At 27.8% G+C, this 16281-nt stretch overlaps 1 protein-coding gene across 1 annotated transcript in view; it reads right to left on the bottom strand.

Annotated features, from left to right (window-relative positions):
* Positions 1-15171, bottom strand: part of LOC102672484 — a 74218-nt gene extending 59047 nt beyond the window's left edge. Inside the window, exon 1 of the mRNA XM_006613565.2 lies at positions 14976-15171. The gene's annotated coding sequence lies outside the window, so the exon portion shown is untranslated. The remainder of the gene's footprint in view (positions 1-14975) is intronic.
* Positions 15172-16281: the final 1110 nt, after the last annotated feature.

Here is a 16281-nt window from a genome sequence, read left to right as displayed (position 1 = left end):
TTTTTTTTTTTTTTTTTTTTTACTCGAATAATTTTATCATTCCATTAGATAAAAAAGAAAAACTTTCTATCGAGCACGTTCAATTCAATTCAAGGTTCACAAACTGATAGATAAAACGAATTATAAGATCGAGTACAACAATCTATTTCATTTCATAATAATTCATCTATATATTTATATTCAACGAGTATTAATATTCATCAAATTTCGTATCAGGATTCTTTTGCTTAAAGAAACAACAACACGCGAGGAGTTTCTTTCCCTTTTCTCTTTCTTTCTTTCGAGAACGTCTGGAAGAGGATCGTAAATCAAATCGCAAGGATTCGTGGCCCTTCAAAGGGTTCTCGAGCTTTCTTCGAAGCGGCGCCGTTATCGCGGCACAAAAGCATTTCCTCGGAGGTGAGATAAAAATCCATTTAGCTTCATTGCGGCTTTGAGAGTCGAGTCGGAGATGGAAGGAAGGCTAAACTCGCGATAAACGTTCTGGGCAAGGTGAACGCGACGAATGAACGAGTTTTCGGGAGACGAACGCCAAGATCCCTCGTTCTCATTTTCAATAATATTTATATTGTCGATCGAAATTCGTCGGAGAAGTCTCTACCTCGATTTCACGAGATGATGATATGATATTGAGAAGAGTCGAAATCTAATTTTTTGATCGATTCGAAAATTAGGAATTTTGAGAGATTTAAAAACATTTGGAAACGTTTTTTCTTCTCTTTTGTTTCTTTTTTTTCATCTTTTATTAGAAAATATTATATTAGGAATTTTAATAAATCTCGATTTCTGATAATCTTTCAAAAACAAGTTAATGATTCAATAGCTTTTTTTTCCTCGAAAGAAATTAAATTTCTATCTTCCTTTTACTTTTTTTTCCATTATTTGTTTCGTATAATAATTGATGAAGAAACTCCATTAGTTATATTATTAACGCAAAGGCTCGACTCGAAGCGAAAAGTTAACTTCCTTATTCTCCTTTCTCTTCACTTTTTTTTTTTTCTCCCCACATTTTTACCCACTTCTTCTTCTTTTAATGTGATTATTTTATTAGTACGAAACTATCAGAACAAGTGAAGAGAAACAAGAGCAGCAGTAGATTTAATGTACTTATTTAAATTTTTCAGGAGCCACTTATGGAAATCCTTGAAAAGTTTTTCTTAGAGATATCGATAGAAAAGAAGAAAAAGTTTTACTTACTTTTATAGCAAAGTCGATCACACACGATCATTCCAATATGATGCCTCTGTTCTTTCTAATGTAAAGTGTAAAGTTTGACTTTTAAAGATATAAATTTAATTCAATTTGCTTTATTGTTACACGATGCATCGTATATACTACATACTAGAATTTTTTAATAGGATAATTTCATCAAAATTAATGGCAAACTGGCTAAAATTATTAACTAGAAGTAGTAATTACAATCTACACATTGTAAATTAATTAATAATTCATATTCTAAACTTGAAATTGTAAATTTGAGATACTCGTTTGCAATTGCGTTAAAGTAATTAAATACGTTAAATCGTGTATCAATGTTGGCATTATTTTTCCTGCGAATTTTAGAAACAGAATTAGTTTAAAAATATCGCAACAATATTGCAAATGTCAATCTTATTATTGCACATTAATTTCAAAGAAGGATTCATCGTATTATATTTCGATGCTCATCAAATCTTATCATGTTGGTTATCAAGAGTTTATATTATAAATCGTATGATTTAATTCTATCAAAAAGATCAAGATTTATCAAAAAATAAGTGTCCAAATATCTTCCAAAAAGTATTAAATATAAGATAACCCAACATTCCAATTCTTCTTCTTGTTATTTTCTATAATTATCGCGGCTTCGTATCATCACTCGTTGTCAAATCTATACTCGAGATATCATTAAATCGGATAACGATATCTTAAAACCATGCACGTTCCACCACCACCACCATCGCCATTCACCACCCGCATATCTCTTTCTATTCATCTAGTTACCGGTATCCACGATTAAACACGCGATATCACGTTCTCGTGATCGTGAACCAGACGAGGCCAATTATTCGATTTCGCGTCTCGTCGTCGTAAATCCTCGTGACCGAGCTTGTACATCACCGAACGAGCGTGGTACACGTTTTCACCGTTCCCTGTTATTTCGGGATATTCAGATTCAACTCAATGTATCGATCGATGTATTCTAATCAAATAGAGTCTGACAGACCAATTTTTCATTTTCTTATTTTTAAATAAATTACAAAATAATCACAAAGGTTTAATGATTAAATAATTAAAGAAAAGAATCGAGATATTATAATATTTTTTTAACATCTTCCATCGCTTTTAGCAATTTATCTCTGGGAAAATTATCTTCCTTTCACTATTTCAATAATAAAGATTTTTTAAAATAATAGTTTAAAGTTTAAATCTACTTTAAATCTTCGTAGAAACGATAATATAAAATTTAAACTATAGAAATTTTTCCAATCGATGTAAAATGATTATTATGAATCGAATCAGACAACGCGAAAGATTCTTATTCGATCTAAGCCTACGAACTTATGATCTATCCCGAGAGATCTCCTCTTTAATATGCACGATGGGATGCGATTCACAAGCCGTACAACGGTACAATTAAACTATTATTATCGCTCGTGTTTCAATTAATCCGGGGAAAGGATCCTTCGGCGCACCCACGCAGGTCATCGAGCTCCGCGTTTCAGGTCGATGTTACCTAGGCGTCCTGCAGCCATTCCTGGAATACGGGTCACGTTATTCGGGTCAACGAAGAACGTCCTTCGTTCCTCGATTCCCTTTATGCACTTCCATGGTGTCCATGGTTATTTCTGTACACGAGGTTGGCTGCAATTGCACACGCCCAACCTTTCGTTCACGACGACGACGACGACGACGACGCAAGTAACAGCCACTATTTCGTCGGCCGATATCCTCCCTCCCCTCCTCAACCCCTGCTCCACCAGCTTGCTTTTATTTTTAAAGACGTTCACGGACGTCACACGGGGACGTCTTGATTTGATGATCCGTAATGAAAAGCATCGTTCGAGAGACTCCATCGTTGTACGTGCATCACGTGTCATCGAGAGTCTCTAACGGGATTGTCGAGGATCGATCGGGGATGGATCGTTGAGAATTTCTTTTGTTGGTGAGACGTGTTTGAGAATTATTGTCCGTGATTAATGGTGTATAAAAATAATTTATGAAATTATTATCGAAATAATTTTAATTTTCAACACAATTAATGTTGGATCGAAGAAACATACAGTTGTTTATAGATAATTTAGGTAAGTTTATCTTTGGTTAAAATAATGCAGTAAATATTGTTATACTGGAATAATAATAACAATTATTATTATTCAATTAAACAAATAGAGATTAGTATCAATAATCTTAATTGTTTCTACTCTTCGAAATATCAGTTAAAGAAATACGTCAAGCGACAATTAATTAAAATATCTCTACTTTTTCTACCAGATATACGAGATAAATTATCTTGTTTAATAAATCTTGTTTTTCGAAATTATCTCTCTCAAAATGACATCTACTTCATATCGTTTCAAAACATCGTTCCTCAAAATTGCTCTTTAAATCAGAGGAGACACGAGATTGCCAACGATGTGAAATCGAGGCTACGCGAATAAAATTGCATCAACGATACCCCCACAGTTTGAGGATCATATGTGTTCGTTCCATCAGGTGGAACAGCAAGCATCCACCGTATCCTGGAAATAGAGTTTATGTTTCGCGTCATTTCCATTTTTATTCGATTCGAGTTGAACTGGGAGGAAATGGTTGACGAACAATTTAAGATTTGTTCAAGATGAACGGGGCGAGCGATGAAAATATAAGCGTCGCTGAATGAAAACGATGAAACGACACGTGGATCCGCCGTGTGGAGTTTCGAGATTTATCGTCCTAACTCTGAACCAACGCCAAGAGATACAAATTGGAACAATGACAATGGCGAACAAGAGAATATTCTTGTTAATGAATTACGCGTGGCAGATCTTAAATGAAAGTTGAAAGTCTCGTCGAGAGACTGTTGTTGCGTCATAATTCGCAACTTGTACGTGTAATTATATCTTTCTCGAGAAAATCGTGATTCAAATATTGTTTTAAAATCGACCGTGTTATCTTTCGTTTTTTCTCTTGAGAATGGATCGTAATTTCGTCGCTTCTTTGATTAATCTTTCGATCATTTCGGTCAATGCCATCTTAGGAAATGTCATTTATTTATTTAATTCTAGTGCTATTGAAAAGTATTGTCGAAAAGAGAATTTGTTGAGAAATCGTAATCAAGATTTATGATAACATTTAGAATAAATAATAAGTTTGAAAATACAATAAAATTTCTTCTACTCTGATTAATTAATTTTTGATGTATAAATTTGAAGATATTTCAAATTCTAGGATTATAATTTAATTTCAAGTTTGGAATTAAAAAATGAAAAAAATATATCGTCGAGGAAAGGTTCTTAATTATTTTATATATTTTAAATATTATTAATTGAAATAAAGTAAAAGTAATTATAAAATGTACGATAAATTACTAAAAATATTAATTATTTCGATAACGAAGCAAATTTTCGAATAAAATTATTTCACTGCTTTATATTTAATATTATATACGCGGTGTCTAAAATTTTTGTCTTTAAAATTTTGTTTTAATGATCACACGTGCATGTAATAGTCGCATTGATTAATGAAAATTTATCGAGTATCATCCAATATTATAACAAAATATAAACGATACACATTTATTAGATGAGAAAGCTGTATTATCGTATATCAATGCGAAATTTCATAATAAAATGAAATTCTACCGTGAATTTTACACAAATAGACGTTATATTTTCGCCAAGTATAGCGAGAATTATTTCTCTCAGTTTATGCAAAAGTTATTATGGATATCAATGTTTATTTTTTTTCACAAAAAAAAAAAAAAGATACTCTCGTTTCGATGTTGAAACGAAGTTGACGCATGATTTTTATATATTTTTCATTTCCGTAAAATTCCCTGCGAATATTCATTTTTTGCAATCAACGTCCAATTATATTATTCGCGAAAACGTTTCTAAAAAAAAAAAAAAAAACAAACGAAATCGCATTTAAAAAAGCAAATCTTCGAGTTTCAAATTCGTATTTAAAAATTTTTTATCATTTTATTTTATTTTGAATTTCTTGGAAATTTTGATTTCCTCTTTGTAAAATTCGTAATAATTTAATCAGATAAAATTGAATTTAACACCTTCGTGTATTCAAACTAAATACAAACCGTGTTAGAAATAAAATATTGCTGTAAATGTAGCCACAAGATAAGCATACATGCAGCCAAGATTCATCAGCGATATGTTTTAATTTTTCAAGTCTTTGCGAATTAATTGAAAAAATCTTTGCGTAGTGTTGTCACGTTATTACACGCGTTACACGAGCGAGGTAACAAGCTGCGATCTAATGCCACGGAGGGCTTGGTAATTACACTGTTAACCAGAAGACGTAGCTTATCTTGAATATTTTACGATGGCGTACGTCTATTGACCTTAACTAAGTACCTTCGCCCATACCACAAAGGGATATGCAATATTTCTCTTTGTCCCTCCTCTATATTTTTCTCACGAAAGAAAACGACTTACGAAAAATCGTTGAAAAATCCTCAACGATATTTTTTTTATTATATGAATAAATTAATGGAAGATACCGGATTGAGATCAATAATTAAAGATTAACAGTGCTTCGAAGACTAATCGTGAACAAGAGATATATTATATTATGTTTATATTTCAATTAAAAATGATTATTAATATAACTACGTGTATGCAATCTAATTTATGACCTCGATATATCCCATCGATTATGACACGAAGAGGTCTCGTATTATTTTTCAGCAACTACCACATCAGCTTGTCGAAGGTCATAATTTCCATCTCTTTACAGCGAAAGTTTTACGAGATAACATGCATCAAGGTTTAACGGGATATCCGGTAGTCGTTGAAAGATTTAGATTACCTTGCTTATGATGTGCGATATAATATAAATACAGTGATTCGTTTTAATCCGACGCACAGTTTTATAATTTTTTCTTTTTAAATTATACGCAATGAGAGATTCTATGATTATTGTCGCTTAACGAGATATCGCATTTCAAGGATTTGAAATGGAAGAAATTCGAGGATGTATTTGTACGAATTATTCCAAATTTCTTTCATAAGTTTGTTACAGTTATCTAATCTTAAAAATATTCTCTCGTCGATCTCGTTTTAATTTCTTTGGTCTTTCAAATTCTTAATCTTTCTTTCCAAGTTAAATATTCTGAAGATCCCGGTTAAATCTTTGGGCGATAAAAAGATTCAGGAGACAGAAATTCATTCATAGAAACTTTTGGAAGAGAAAAACTTTAATCGGATTATCAGATTTCGAATCCTGAATCTTGTTGTTTGCTGGACATCTGCTACTAGGAATTGAATTATTCAGATTACGGACGAATTCTTCCCTCCTTCTCCTCCCCCCTTCCCAATTCAATATTTATCTTGTTGTCAAACAGTCGATGTTATTTGCCAGTTTATATTATTTTCATATTTTATATTGATTTAAAAATATATCATAGTATAGTTAATATATTTTTAGTTTGAAAATGATGGAGTACAGGATATAACAAGTTACGGTACTTAAGAAAATTCAATTTTAACCGGATTCTCACGGTGTAATATCTGCCATGGAAAAATATCTTTCCTACAAGGTTCATAAATCTAAAATGCTTGCATGTAAAGCAGCTTATCTTTTTCAGTTGCTTTAATGAGTTTTGGTTTTTTTGAACGAAACAGTTCACCGTATTATTTGATTTAAGAATTCGAATTATTAATTAACAAAAAAAATTATTACGAATTTAATTAGAATTTTATGAATTATTAAAAATAATATAAATATACATTGAATGATCCTAGATTTTTTTATAAAAATATTATAACTATTTTATCAGTAAAAATAAAAAGAAAACATGTATAAATATAAAATATAAAATTAAAAAATTATAATAAAAATAACAATGTACCGTATTTTCGTTTATATGTTATAATATCTAAACAAGAATTGATGTCAAGACTAATTGGATTTATCTTGTAAAATATTTTTAAGGAAATTAAATCCACTGCTATTAGATACAATTATTATTTTTTATATAATCTTTCTTTATATCTTCCTCATTTCTATTCGTAAAATATTTTACCATTACTTTGTGAAAAATCCTAGAACGAAATATTTTATCTCCACACGAATACCTAGATATCGAAATTTCCCCTAAATATCAAATAGCTTTATCTAATTCCTTACAGCACAATCCATCGTACAATAACTAACTATCGCGCAAATGTACAATATTAAATTTCACCTGGCAGAGTTACCTAAACTTCTCAAACAACTTGAAACTATATCTCGCGTTAAGATCCACAGAAATCAGCTACACGTAATGCCTCAACATCTCACCCTGCCCATGTTCATTACTGTGCACCGTTAAATTCGTCCTCCTTCCAGATTTCGAATTAACCATTTAATTCTGCTTATCCGCGCATCGATATACCACCATCTTCAAATATACCCACAAATAAATATAATTGATATCCTGATATCACGAGCCGTTCCTCCTGTTTCGCGGTTAAAGATATACATTCCATAGATGCGTTCTGTAATCTAAGCAGTTGTAATTCACAGTTACACGGAGTTCACGGAGTCTATTGTGCAGAAATGAAGTATGTATATCACGAGATATACGTCGCGTCCAGATTGCGCAGTAATGTTTCCCCGTGGTTTCGGCCAGAATGTTCTGACCGAGACAGATGTTGATGGTAATATTACGTATCCGTGTATAAATTTCTCATAGCGATGCTACTCTCGGCTGACTTCCCGGGTACAGGCCTCTTAACTATGTCATAATTCGTTTCAATTTAATTGGAATTATTGCGCGGAAATTCTACTATATGTTATTATATTAAAAAGATAAATTTAATTTAATCAGTAGTATAATATATCTATATATCAATTCTTTCTTTGTCAATCTTAACGTTTCAATGAACGAAAATATGATTTTTATATATGTATCTACGATTAAAATTATTCATATAATTAATAAATTAACGCAATTAAATTGGTTCAAGTTTCTCGAATTTTAATCCTTTATCATACAGATCATATCACACAGTGTGATAGATGACCAGGAATCATCAATCAGTTGATGATTTATGATATAGAATCCTCTATTAACGAAACCTTGCATATCATCTATGCATCATCTATGAGGCGACATGATGTTTGGAATCATTGATTTCGCATAATATATTATATAATACTTATTAATATATGGAAAATACTATTGAGTTGGCAACGATGAGATTCTAAACTGTAATCCTTATTTAATATCCTTATAATCTGATATAATATTGTGACATATTTGTCAATCAATTGTACATACAAATGTACGTGTAATACTTTGTATGTATGTATTTTCTATCTGTGTCTCGAAAATAAAAAAATTGTTCATATTTCGTTAATTGCAATTCATATATTCGTAAGAGGAATCTATAATGTTACGTAAATAAATAGGAGAAAATATAAATCAGATAAAATTTGAAATTAGAGGAAAATAGGTTTAAAAAATTAAAAATAGGTTTTTTTTTCAAATGGAAAGTTTATTATTTTTTTTAATTTTCTGCTTTTCCCCCATAATTTTCTTTTATGTACGAATTGCAATTTCAAAATTCCATTTAGTCGAAGTTATATAAGATCATAAGAATAACAAATCTCATTTAGCATTGTTAAATTCGAATTTATGTTATATCAATAATTTCGATGATTTCTGTACAAAGTTGCTTTTAATTCGAACTATTTACACGAGCATCGAAATTAAAATAGCCAGGATAATTTAAATTTCATCGTGCTATCCGATAAATTTGGCCAACGACAGACTGAAATTTTAGACTATCTCCCTCTCTCTTTTCTGCTTCTCTACCAAGGGTATTCTAAATTCATGACGCCAGGTCGAGAGAATTGCTTTCTTTTGCATTTTCATTTTTTCACCGTCGTTACGAAATCTTTCTTCCAAGATTTACATCTCTAATAAGCGAGAAATCCTTTACTCAGATTCCTCCATCGAGGAATTGAAATACAATGTTATGAAACGAATGATTGTTAAAAGTTATTGAAATGATTACTTGTATTGAAAGAAAATAGACGCAATCGAACTAAAAATTCTCACGAATATTAAAAATAATTTTTCACGAAATATTGTGAAGTTTAATATTAAAATTAAGCTTAAGAAGAATCAAAAGAGAATAAAATTTCAAAAGCATACACACGTCACACGAATTTCTTAGAAAGAAACTTTCATCTTACTCCTTGTCTAAACTTTAGTAGAAATTTTCAGCTTCAATCTTTGCTTCAAATAACCGCAAAAACTTTGACTTTACAAGTAAAGTAACCATGCGAAAATCTCATTTAACAATTCATCCAGCAATCTTAAGATAGAAATTCTGCTTTACGACTTTCTCCAAATTCTCCAGAGAAACTGCTAAATACAAGTTAAATCTCTAACATCGAGCCTTATTTTAATAAGATAAATGAGTTTTCAATATTCCAGTTAAAATTGGACACGTTTTACTTCAAATGGCACAAAGATAATACAGTAAATAAATTTGTTTGAACAAGATTTTTACGAACAATATTGATTTTAAGAACTTATATTTCTCGATAAATATAAGCAAGAAATAAAAGTAAAACTTTTATTTGAATTTGCTAAAGTTCAAAGTAGTTATTTTCGATCCATCTTCAAAAATTCTCAAAAAGATCACAGGTTTCCAAAAAACGATTTCAAATCATGTTTGCTCGAAATATCAAAGAAATCACCTGCTCACTTATCTATAAATACGAAACGTTAATTCTTTCCCTTGATACCTTTATCGATTATCTGTTTCATCCATAATCTCCAAATGTCAAACGCAACCAATCGATTTCACAATCCTTATACTTTTATATCCTTTTTCAAAATCTTTAAAAACATCACAAATTTTCATAACAAATTCCAAATGTATCCTTTATAGACAATTTTCAATTTTTTTTTTTTTTAGAGATAAAACTGTTTTTATCAATTATTTCTTATAAATACATTTTTTTTGTTCATGCAAAGAAGATATAATACGCCAAAATTTAAAACCTATTTCATAAAATATATTTAATTCTTTGGCATACGTTTTTAAATATCGATTTTTAAATAGGTTAACATAACGGTTACTTTAACTATCAGAGAAATCATTTGATTACTCGTCCACGAAACGTCAACCCTTTCCCCTAATACCCTCATCGACTGTCCACTTCATCTATAATCTTCGTCCCCCCAAATCTCAAACGCAAACAATCCGTATCGAATAGAGAATGGATCCCTTGCACCCTTCGTGGCCTAGCAGCGATTAAATTTACTTCTCTTATCCGGTGGAACGGATCGAAACAGTGGTGAATTATGGAGCGGATCAAACCACGATTATATCGAATTCACGCGTAACTTTGTCGCATCCTGTCTCGCGGTTAATTAATCAATTTCAACCGGTAGTGGATCACGTTTTAATTAATATTCGTCAATTCAAAGGAAATCAAATCATGGAATCTTGAGTTTTACTTTCCCCTTTTTGTTCTAACAGATTCTTTTTATTGTTAAAATTTAATTTTGCATTAAAACTTTTAATATTTAATTTAAGTATCAAAATTCTTTTCAAATTTTCAATGAAAAATTTTCGATGAAAAGATTATATTGTAATTTATTGTATCTGATGCATTTTCATTTACAAAGAAATTTTTTTATCTCAAAGAGATAATAGAATTATATTTTAAAGATCACGAAGAGATTAGGTTGAATATGAAATTAGATAATATAGATTTTTTGATAAACGATTTTATCGAATCGAGTTGTTGAATTATGAAATGAAGTAAAAACTATTGAATAACTTCAGTTCTGTAATTTTTGTATTGTTGGTGAAGAATAAAATTGCGGTATGATTTATCTTTGAGAAGAAACGTGGAAAGAAAATATTGGAAATTTTAAAGCTTTTGAATTAAAGTGGAAATTCAAGTGTATTTAAGTATTCCAATAATTGAAGTACTTTAAGTATTTTAACATCTATCTTTTCTACATTACAGTATTTTAATATCAACTTAAATTAATTAGTTTATCATTTATCGAAAAATAAGAATAAAAATTTTTTAAAACCTTGAAAACGATATCTCGAAACAATCTTAGTTAATCCGAGCAAAAAGAACGTAGAAAAGAAAGATCGTTTCTCTAATATTCGAATCATGTTTTTTTCTTATTTTAATTTTATTTTCATTTCAATTTTTTTGTGATAATATAGAATTCTCTAATATAAAATTTCTTATTTTTAATAAAAATAATAAATAGTTTTTCCAAATAATGAATTGTTTAAAAAAAATTATTTGAAAATAAATTATCCTACTTTCAATATATCTTTATTATTATTAAAGTTTTAATTTTAAAACTATCTCTTTATTTAAATTGCCAATAAAATTCTAAATCTATTATAATTTCAGCCAATTTCTTAATGTTTATATTTTTTCGTTATTTTTAATACTTTGAAAATAAAGTCTTAAATATTCAAACCATCGATTCGTTAATAAAAGTAAGAAAATATTTCTTATTGCTAATCTTTTTCTCATTTTCCCACATCGAAATGTTACAGCCAGTTCTTCCTTTGTTACACTAGTCCCTTTTCAACAAGTATAAATACCAAAGTACGACAGATCCTATTAAAGATCCGTAAAAATCCGTAATTAATCTGACAGAAAGAACAGAAACTTCCTCTGAGTTTCACTAAAGTACCATTATTCCTTTTACTGTTCGAAATTACATAATACATTGAAAATAATCTCTTTGTAATTCTATAAAATATGACTTTTCTTGAAAAAAAAATGAAAATTCTAAATTGGAAATTATAATAAAATTTTTATATAATCTTACATGTAAAGCAAAGAGACATCTTCAAAGGTTTTTAAAAATACATTATTTATATGTTCATCTTATCTCATCCTATACTTGATATTTTGAAAATTTAATAGCTATCTTGACATTAAATTTAATAATAGATTTTTCGAATAGTATCATAGAAGATATAACATTGATTTTTTTTATAATATTACAATTTTCTAGTAGCAATAAAAAATTTTTAAAGAATTTTATTATAATCTGTCCTTTGCAAAAATTTATTTTCAACTTATTTCAATGAATTTAATCTAGGATAAAATTATGAAAGAGAATTCGAAATAATCTTCTTCATTCATAATAATTATATATTAATTCTCAATTAGTATTTAAGAAATATTACCTTAATTAAATTAAATAAGAAATAAGAAAAATTTGTTCAATTAAATTTATTGCAATTATAAAATATAACATATCCTCATCGATAGACGAGTTTTTTGAAAGATTATCTACAAAGATATCTATATTTCACTACATAAATGATATAACTGAAAAAAGTCATTCAAAACTTCAACAAGCGAGAAAAAACGAACTCGTGAAATACGATATCGACAACCTTTAAATCGTAGATTCGTACACGGATAGATAAAATTGGAATTCGTGCTACACAGATTTCTGCTACTTGTTAGAAACATGATCAGATCAAAATTGAAGAGTAGATGATTGCAAAGATTTGATTTAAATTATCACAGATTAGGTATAAATTGACACAAGCTAATCTAAATTCATAGAATACGTTCCGAATAACCACTATCCTGAAGATCGACGTAAACAATTATGCTCACGAGAGATATAGATAATCTTAAATTGATGAAGTGTCGTAAAAGTTTTTATAGATCGATAAATTCTTATACATACATATCGAAACATTTGAAATTCAATATAACCTATCATGGATTTTGAAAATCTGATAGATCTGTCATAAATTTTTAGGTTAGGTTTAGATTAGATTTGAATTAGATTATATTATCGAAGTATATATTTGAAATATATAATTATAGATTCTTAATATTTGAGAATTTAATTTTAAAGGCAGAATATTTTGAATTCTTAGAATATAGACCGTCAAAGGCATGTTAGAACATGATATTGATCATTCTGGATCTTAAAGAATTTAGTAAATTATACTATAGATCTATTGAAACACGTTAGTATCTATCTTGAGAATTTTGGATTCGGATATACAATATATATATAGATTGATTGAAATGCAATATATATACTTATAGATTCGACACAGTTAATTTAGAATCGATAAAATGAAATAGATATCATTTGATTCGAAGGATAATATCGAATAATTTATCTTTTAGAACTTTCTCATCATTCGTATTTCATTTCATAATTCCAAATCTCAAAAAGCATCTAACCTTGACATATAATATTTTAATTTTATAATGAATCTATAAAATTTATTCGAATTTTGAAATAGATTGGATTACTTTTTCTTATTTTCTTTTAATTTTCGATTTTGATTTTTAAATAATAAATTTCATATAAAACTTACATCTTTCTTCAATTTTTTTCTACAACGATATATTATTTATATAATAAATTAAAAAAAATTAAAGATAAAAAAAAATTATCAGTAAAATTTGACAAAAATATTTTAAAAATTTATAAAAAAATTAAATAATAATACGAAAAAATAATATATATTCTGATGCATCACAAATAACAAAATATTTAAATAATTCTTTTATATGTAAAGTAACATATTCAAAGATATGATTTAAATATTAATATTTACGAATAACCATATTATATTTATGGTTTTGACAAAGCAATAATAATTAGATATAAAGCTAATAATCATGATTTATACTTCCTCATCTTCAAATAAACATGTTAATGATTTTTATTCGATTCTATCTGTACACTTTATAATAAATTTTCCAATGTCTGAAGAATGATTTTGCGTTCACGAAACGATCTTATTTACATTATAAATTTGATGTCAAACGAATGATAAAATGTAATTATTGGATTTCTGTTATCGTATCTAAATTTCTATTTATTTGTAGTCACACTATCACCTTCATTCGAGAATTCGCAGATAAATGAAAATAAATATTTAATGAAGTCAATACTAAATATATCTAACATACGCAACGTTATTTTGAAAATATTGAATACTATATTCGCGAAACGAAGAATTTATATCTTAATAAAAAGTCTTGACCTTTAATCTATACTCATTTTGATTCATATATATAATTCAATCGATATGCATGAGCAAACTAGAATTTTAACTAAATATTACATAATGAAAATTATACATGAAAAGAATTGAATATATCAAAAATAAAATAATTTTATTAATATTGTTAAAATTTTATTAAAACTAAAATTTAATTTCTAAATTTTTCAAATATTTCAAAGATGAATTCTTTTTTGAAAATCATGTTTCAAATTTGAAGTGAATTGATTAATATGTGTATCATAGACTTTCTGTGAGAATTATTCATGATAGTCCAATATGCTATCCATCATCATTTACAATATATTTACAATTCTATTTTTGCGATATTTTTGTTTGGCATAATACACATGCAAACCGATATTTCACTTTCGTCTGACAATGAATATATTCGTAGAATATTGAATTAGGCAATTTATTCGTGACAAATTGATAGTTATTTTTATACTGCGTAAATTGTACGATTCAATGATCAATAATAAAAAGAAAAAAAGCTTTCTCATTATATGTTTATACATATAACAAAAGAAATATTATATTTTCTTTTTTGACGAACCATCAGAATAAAAGTAACATTGTTGAATAAATTTAACTTCTTTGAAATAAAAAAAAAGCATATTTTTGAATTACCAATTATATTTTCAGCACAAAGAAAGCTTTTTATCAACGAATCAAACATTTCGATATTCAAGTATTTCGATCATTTCGAAAAATAAAATATTCTATTTAATATATTTAGTATACGTACCTTTACGAATATTTTTCCTATCTCGAATTCATATTTTTTGCCATCCTTAACCTTCAAATCTGCTAAATCATTTTGATCTATCACATTATACTTATTCACACTTATCATATTATATTATCACTATACTTATTAAATGTAATATAATACTTATAAATATATAATTTATAAAATATAATGTTTAATATTATATCGTCACTCTTATTCTTTTGCCAAATCTTACAAAATGAATTTTCGCCGCCAAACGTACTAAGACTAAAACGCTATAATTTGTTGAGTTTTAAATCTACCAATCAGATTTCAGCATCAATGTTGAGCTTTAAATCTACCAACCAGATTTCTGCATCAATTTCTAGAACTTTCAATAACCAATCCAATATATTTACCATTTTATTCGCGATTTCATTAAAAATTTAGAAAAATAAAGTAAATAAATAAAAAAAATCATGCGATCAAAATCTTATCAAATGTATAAAAAATGTAATTGTGGTATAAATTAATTTTTATTTATTATTGTAAAAAAGACTAGCTTCATGAAAAAATACGAGTCTAATTGGTTAGTTCTAAAATAAGAACGTCTATTGGTTGAAATTTTTACATTACATTACAACACAAGATTTCTACATCAATTTTTAGAATTTTCAATAATCAATCTAATATATTTAACATTTTATTCAGGATTTCATTAAAAATTTAAAAAAATAATGTAGATAAATAAAAAACAGCGTGCGATTAAAATCTTATCAAATGTGTGAAAAATGTAATTGATATATAAATTAAGTTTTATTTATTAATTTATTGTAAAAACTAAAAGACTAGCTTCATGAAAAAATACGAGTCTAATTGGTTAGTTCTAAAATAAGAACGTCTATTGGTTGAAATTTTTACATTACATTACAATACAAGATTTTTGCCTCCATTTTTAGACTTTTTAATCATCAATCTCCTCTCTTTAACATTTTATTCAGGATTTCATTAAAAAGTTAAAGAAATAATGTAGATAAATAAAAAACAGCGTGCGATTAAAATCTTATCAAATGTGTGAAAAATGTAATTGATATATAAATTAAGTTTTATTTATTAATTTATTGTAAAAACTAAAAGACTAGCTTCATGAAAAAATACGAGTCTAATTGGTTAGTTCTAAAATAAGAACGTCTATTGGTTGAAATTTTTACATTACATTACAATACAAGATTTTTGCCTCCATTTTTAGACTTTTTAATCATCAATCTCCTCTCTTTAACATTTTATTCAGGATTTCATTAAAAAGTTAAAGAAATAATGTAGATAAATAAAAAACAG

This window comes from Apis dorsata, unplaced genomic scaffold (assembly GCF_000469605.1).
Source record: "Apis dorsata unplaced genomic scaffold, Apis dorsata 1.3 scaffold_157, whole genome shotgun sequence".
Taxonomy (NCBI): Eukaryota; Metazoa; Arthropoda; class Insecta; order Hymenoptera; family Apidae; genus Apis; species Apis dorsata.
Note: the sequence above shows the minus strand (reverse complement) of the source record. Positions and strands in the feature narration are given on the sequence as shown.